Source organism: Maniola jurtina, chromosome 15 (assembly GCF_905333055.1).
Source record: "Maniola jurtina chromosome 15, ilManJurt1.1, whole genome shotgun sequence".
Classification (NCBI taxonomy): domain Eukaryota; kingdom Metazoa; phylum Arthropoda; class Insecta; order Lepidoptera; family Nymphalidae; genus Maniola; species Maniola jurtina.
The window spans coordinates 13132618-13140337 of NC_060043.1; the positions used below are offsets into that span (position 1 = coordinate 13132618).

At 39.2% G+C, this 7720-nt stretch overlaps 1 protein-coding gene across 1 annotated transcript in view; it reads left to right on the forward strand.

Moving 5' to 3' along the window:
• LOC123872743 (sodium-dependent serotonin transporter) overlaps positions 1 to 7720 on the forward strand; it is a 34101-nt gene that overhangs the window by 4050 nt on the left and 22331 nt on the right. The window lies entirely within an intron of this gene.

Here is a 7720-nt window from a genome sequence, read left to right on the forward strand (position 1 = left end):
GCGGTTAATGACCTCGTCTGGTGACACAAGGGCTGGTTCTTTTTCCGCAAAGGATCAGCTTGGCTGTCCAGCGCGAAAGTTCAGTCAGTATTCTTGCCACCATTCTCTAAGCGAACATAATTTGTACAGGAATTAGATTAGGTTAGTTTCAAGTTCTATTGTATCATTTTCAATTAAAAAAAACTAGGATTATTTTCTCAAACGCTGTCCGCTTTCATCATGGACCGTTGTATAATTTCAGTTTTGATAGAGTTATGTCGTTCGTGGTAAAGTTAACCGTGATTACGTGTGTCGAATCGTTACATTTTGCCGTTTTGTTAGCTGATTATGTATAATAGTTATTTTATATATTGTTAATTGCACTCATTTGTAAGTCTAATTGAATAAAAACATTTTGAATTTGAATTTGAATTTGAATTTGAATTTGAAAATAGATCTTTATCAAAGACTGATTATGTTTAATACTTATAAGTAGTTTATTCTAACTTCGGGCCTACCTGAGAAAACTAACAATTTGCTAAGTAAGTAAGTATGTACTACTTTTTTTTGAACACAAAGAAAAGATACAATTAATAGATGATCCTGAAAGTTTCTACAGAGCTTTGATGTATAAAATAATGTTATGGTGTGAGATAAGAAAATTTACGGAAATACAAAATTGTCTAAAAAAAATTTACTAAACGAAAAATTAAAAAGTGTAAATTAAAAATTTGTAACACCCCAGAAAGTGAAGGTTACAGTTATAACTAGACAAGAGCTGATAACTTTCAAACGGCTGAACCAATTTTCTTGGCTTATAGCTAAGAATACCTACTCTCGATCAAGCCAAGCCACCTTTCAAACAAAAAAAAAAAATTATTAAAATCGGTTCATTCATTTAGGAGCTACGATGCCACAGACAGATACACAGATACACACGTCAAACTTATAACACCCCTCTTTTTGGGTCGGGAGTTAAAAATAGAAAAGCAACGAATTCAAAATGGCAAAGACCGCATGAAAACTCGGAGTAACTTTTTGGGGTTCGATTGTAAAATAACCGATTTGTTTGTCTTTCGAGATTGATTCTTTAATTATTCTGATTAAGTTTTTGTTGTTCTTTAATAATTTACATAGAAACCAAAAGGGGTGATAATAAAATTAAAGAACCTTTCAAAGTAACCGTAAACTAGTAACTAGTAAACCGTAACTAGTAAAATTTACTGATATTATATCAACGTACCTACAGACACGACAGGCAGACAGACAACGAAGTGATCTTATAAGGAGTTTTTTTTACTCTGGAGATAGGAACCCTAAAAATATATGGTACTGTATATCCTTTTTTCAATTAAAACTCAAAGATTCAGTAAGCCATTGTTAAGCAGTATACACACCCCGATAGATGGAAGCTGCTTGGAATTCGTCCGTTTTATTGACCATAACGTTTGAAGGGGCCGTAAACATAAACCATGCACTAAGAACCGCTTACGTGCTATTTTGCATTTTATCTCCTATATTTTGTTGGTGATACGGCTCTTTAAAAGTCGGTCAAGTGCGACTTACACACGAAGTGTTCCGTACCATCTCAAAAATAACACTCTTTTTTTTAAATTTTCTTGGTGGCTATTTTGAAATGTTTATTATTTGTTTTATATCGGCAATAGAAATACACATTCTGTGAAAATTTCAGCTCCATTATGGTTCTTAAGAGTTATAGCCCGCTGACAGACAGACGTTCGGGCGGACGGACGGATGGCCGGCCGAATAGCGGAGTCTTAGTAATAGGGTCGGCAAGATGAATTTGCCCAGTTGGCAATTGGTATACCCATGCCAAATTATAGCTGTTTTGTACTAATAGTGTCTGAGACCAGACATACGGACGGACGGAACGGACAGACAGACAAACATGACAAAACTATAAGGGTTCCTTGTTGTTACGGAACGCCAAAAAAGGTGAAACTGACCAGATCCATCACCATACTACTAGAAACTTGAGATTTTCTTTGTGAACCCCCTATTACGTAATTTAACGTAGATCCTGATTATATGAACGTGTTTTCAGAATATTCAGTCAGACAGGGTGAGTTAGTCTTCTTTGAGATCATTCATTAGCACCAATCTGAACATGTCTATCACTATTAACTCTTAATGGATCCACTTAACGCGAGCTATACAAATTAATCGAATCTCTTAATTAGCAGTAAAACGCTACTGAAGGAACCTTTAGACGGCCACTATACGATCCATATATTAGGGTGATCTGTGATGTTGGATGGCTAATGCCGAAAATCAAATGTACTTCGATACTTTCTATCACTATACTTACTGTACAGGTGTTTTACGTACAGATATTTGATGTATATATAGCGCCGTGTTCTCTACCAGGGTAGTAATAAAAACAAAAGAAATGAACACTAAAAAAATATATATTATAATTCACAATTTTAAGTTACAATTTGTAAACGTCAACATGATACAACGGGCTAGATGCAACTGACTAATCTCGCTACGTCGTCGCACGCGTAGCCTCTAAAGTGATAACACGCTAGTGCCTCTACATCACACCACCCCAAATTTTTATCTTAATAAAAATTAAACAAATACAAATTTCCGCAACCTTAATTTTATTTCACAATATTCGTTCTTTATTTTTCGACAACCCTAGCAATGTTTCCGATCCGCTTACCCAACAAATCATAATTTAAACACGTCACCCAGTTAAAGTGTTCCTTTGATTCGATGCATGGTACATCTCTTAACACATTATACTTGAGATGAGGTCACTAGAACTTGAGCGGGTGGCGACGGGGTCGCTGTGGCAAGTCCACTTACAATTGTTGCTATGCCCGCGCCATCCAGCCTTCGTTGCACTCAACGCTTCGAATGTTTGTTACATTACATTTTACATTTACACACTATCCAATAAACTATAACAATCGTCAACCACTCTAACACTCTTAATAATAAGGTTTAGTTATGTTTTCTAATAAAAAATAATATATGCGGATCGGGCCATTTTACAATACTTATTTCGTAATACTTATTGCTTAATTGCTAGTTGATACTCAAATTATTCTACTGATACCTAACGGGCGTTTTGCTGACTCTCCCACTCCGAGTAGTACGGATTGTATGAGTCGGCAAAACGTCATCGTCACTAAATCTACATTTTTTCTTACATGACGTTTCACCCGGCGTTTGTCGTGGATTTTCGATATCCAGGACAAAAGCCGGTTTCAACCTGTCAATAGAAATAAGGGCCTGTCTATTGGGTAACTGTACTAAGTATGCTTTTTCCAACCGCTTTATGACGTCATAGGGACCGTCATACGGTGGTTGCAGACACTTACGCATTACATCGTTTCTAACAAAAACTTTTTTACAGTCTTTTAAGGCAGGGTGCACAAAAATAGTTCGAGAGTCTCTCTGTGTCTCGGGTTTCGGTCTTAAATTACTAATTACCTGTTTCAACTGCTTTAGGTACTCCTCACCGTCCGTTATCTTACTATCCGATGGTTCGAAAAATTCTCCAGGGAGCCTCAGAGTTCGCCCAAAGGTTAATTCCGCGGCACTTACCCCTGTGTCACTGCGTGGTGCTGCACGTAGTCCCATCATAATGGTGTGCATTTCTTCAACCCACGATCTATTGTCCTTTAATCTCGCCATTAAGGCGGCCTTAAAACTACGATGCCATCGTTCGATCATGCCATTACTTTGTGGATGGTACGGTGTCGTCCTAAACTTATGAACCCCTAAATATTTCATTAACTGTCTAAAGAGACTGCTTTCAAATTGCTTTCCTTGATCTGAGCTCAAATTAATAAAACACCCATGTCTAGTAATCCATCCTTCATACACGAGTTTGGCTACTGTCTTCGCACAAATATCTTTAATTGGAAATGCTTCCGGCCAACCCGTTTCTCTATCTATCATTGTAAGACAATACCTGTAGCCTTCCTCTGAAATAGTGAATGGACCTGTAATGTCAATGTGTAAATGACACATTCTATCTACTTTTGCAAATTGCCCTAAAGGTGACATAGTGTGTCTGTGAACCTTTGCTTTTTGACACTCTATGCACGACCTAGCCCAAATAGCTATATCTTTATTCATCCCAGGCCAAAAATAATTATTAGTTACCATTTTCCTTGTTGTTCTAATGCCAGGATGGCTTAGGTTATGTATTGTTTCGTATGCGATACGCCTAAACTGTTTTGGTAAGTAAGGTCTAGCCTTATCGCCTCGCAAGTTACAAACAATCGGCTTATTTACACTCGGCAAGTCAATTTTTATTAGTCTCGTATTACCGTTTTTTGTTCCTAGCAATTCTGTGAGCTCTTTGTCGTTCGCTTGCGCAATAGCCACTTCTGTGAAGTCAAGTACAGACGGGCACGAAATTGTTTCAACTCGCGATAACGCGTCCGCGGGCGCGTTCTCTTCGCCTTTTGTATAGCGTATATCCGTCGTGAACTCACTAATAAATAATAACTGACGGGTCCTTCGCGGCGTTTCTTTACTACTACCTAGCTTTTTAAACGCAAACGTTAATGGCTTATGATCTGTATACAAAATGAGATCTCTACCTTCGAACATGTTCCTAAAATATTGCACTGACAAATAAAGCGAAAGTAACTCCCTGTCGTAGGTACTGTACTTTTGTTGCGTGTCAGTCAATTTTTTCGAAAAATAACCTAACGGAACCCATTCGTTATTTACTCTTTGTTGCAATGTGCCTCCAACACAAGTATTTGACGCGTCTGCCATTATAGCAAGCACTTGACCTGTTATCGGATACGCTAACAAAGCAGCGTTCTGTAAATTCAACTTGCATTGTTCGAAAGCTTGAACAGCACTTTCTGTCCACACTATACTACTTTTGTCACGTTTCTTTGCTCCGTGAAGATACTTATTTAATTCAGCTTGATATTCGGCTGCCTGACGCAAATGACTTCTATAGAAATTTACCATGCCTAGAAATCTACGAAGTTCCTCTACCGTTTTCGGTCTGGGAAAGTCTACAATGGCTTGGACCTTGCTTGGCAACGGCCTTAAGCCACTGGCTGACACCTCATGACCCAAAAACTCAACTTTATCTTGTGAAAACGCACACTTTGCTAAATTAATAGTTAACCCAACTTGTTGTAGTCTTTCAAAAACGGCCTCTAAATGTTTTTCGTGGAGCGAACTATTTTCGCTAGCTATTATTAAATCATCTAAGTATGAAAAAACAAATTCTGCTTTATAATTTGCGCAATCCGGGTTATTTTGTTGAAAATTTGCCTCTAAATCCTGTAAAACATAATTATTCATGAAACGTTGAAACGTCTGTGCTGCGTTTCTTAAACCGAAAGACATACATGGCCATTCAAATAAACCAAAAGGTGTAATTATTGCTGTTTTCTCCACGTCATCCTCTGCTATCGGAATAAAATGATACGCTCGGTTAATATCAATCCTGCTAAATACTTTCTTATCGGCTAAAATAAACGTAAAATCCTTTATGTGAGGAATTGGGTATCTATCAGGCTTCGTAATTGCGTTCAGCGCTCTATAGTCTCCACACGGCCTTATATTACCATCTTTTTTAGGTACAACGTGTAGAGGACTCGCCCACGCACTCTTTGACGGGCGGCAAATACCCATTTCCTGCATAAGGCGAAATTCCTCTCTTACCTTTTTAAATCGGTCCGGCGGCAGTGGCCTTGGGCGCGCATGCACCGGAGGACCTGAAGTCTCGATGTGATGTCTTACGCTGTGACGTGGTGGTTCTTTGAACGTCGCTGGCATTGTCAATTCCGGGAACCTACTTAGGAGAGAATAACATGGATGCGATTCGGCTATAGTAAAAATAGATGAATGCTCCGAGTTTACTATAGTGGAAATTACATACATGTTAGTCTCCTGATCTAACAATCGTCTGTTTCTTAAGTCTACTAACAAATTATACTTAGCTAAAAAATCCGCTCCTAAAATGGGTTGTTTAACGTCGGCTATTACAAAAGTCCACTTGAACGCACGACGCAATCTTAAATTTAACACTAGAGTCTTTGTTCCGAAAGTTTGTATTTCACTACCATTCGCGGCATAAAGTTTGTATTTATTATTCATTGCACTGTCACACACTGATTTATAACTTTTAGGCAACACTGAAATGTTCGCACCTGTGTCTATTAAATAACGTATGCCATTGTCTTTATCCGTAATACATAAACGGTGGTTCCCTAATTCGACGCAGGTACCCACCGGTTCCACCTGCATCTTTACTAGTTTTCCTGCTTCGTATTCCAGGTGCACGGCTGTTCGCAGCGATTAGCTCTCTGCCTATATTTAAAATGATGCACGCAGAGCCAGTCCGGGCTATCCGGGGTACGTCTGGACCTGCTGTTCTCTCGTCCTCGGGAACGCGAACGACCACGGAACCTTCCGCGACCTCGCCTGCCTCGCCAACTGTGTCTGGACCTGTCCAGCTGGTCCAACCTCGCATGGATCCTGGCTATTTCAGCTGCCATTGACGAAGTTCCTGGTACCGCCTCCTTAACTGCCACTTCTGCTATCGGTTGGGACTTCATAGTTTCCATTACTTTGTCAGCAATCACTGCTAGTCTATCTAGATCTTTGGCTTCTGTCGCAGCCAGAACGCCTCGTGCTGCTGCTGGTAGCAGATTCTGCCATAATACGCTTAGGGTATCATTACTAATTTTACCCCTGGCCAGATCCTGCATCTTTCGGAGGAGGTGGCTGGGTTTCTGATCACTCAGTTCCATCTCCCCGATGAGCTTCTGTATTTGGCGGTTCTCCGACTCTTCATATATGTTCAGCAACCTTTCTTTAAGTACCTCGTACTTACGCACCTCCGGAGGATTGATCAGGATGTCTGTCACTTGTTGTATGACATCCTTACCCAGCTTGGATACCACTATATTATACTTGGATGCGTCTCCTTGTTTTTGTGGTGCCAGTATTGCTTCCAGCTGGATAAACCAGACCCTAGGTTGGTCGGTCCAAAACTCCGGGATCTTCGACGTGAGAGATATCGACGCTAGATACGTGTCTTCATCCTTCACTACTGTCGTAGGTTGCGCCATTTTTAAAGTTTTTTAGTTTTTCACTTCCTACGTGTTAATTTGAGTTGCCCTAGCTTACGTTACTTTACTTTATTTTAATTAAGAAAATTAACACGCGCTACCCTGGTAGTTCAAAGTCCGAGTCACCAATGTACAGGTGTTTTACGTACAGATATTTGATGTATATATAGCGCCGTGTTCTCTACCAGGGTAGTAATAAAAACAAAAGAAATGAACACTAAAAAAATATATATTATAATTCACAATTTTAAGTTACAATTTGTAAACGTCAACATGATACAACGGGCTAGATGCAACTGACTAATCTCGCTACGTCGTCGCACGCGTAGCCTCTAAAGTGATAACACGCTAGTGCCTCTACACTTACTATCTGACTATAATAACAGTTAAGGGTTTATTTTTATTTTTTTATTAAGGAAAAACGGAACCCTTATAGGATCACTTTGTTGTCTGTCTGTCACAAGTAAAGGAAAAATCCGAAAACCGTGAATTTGTGTTTGTGTGTGCTATATCACAAAAAAATTAATTCACTAAATCACACATAGATGGCGCAGACTGTTATTAACTTGCAGAGTTCTACATAAAAGTGTTAGGTATATCTTGTACGATGGTACGAAACCCTTTGCATGCGAGTCCGACTCGCACTTGACCGG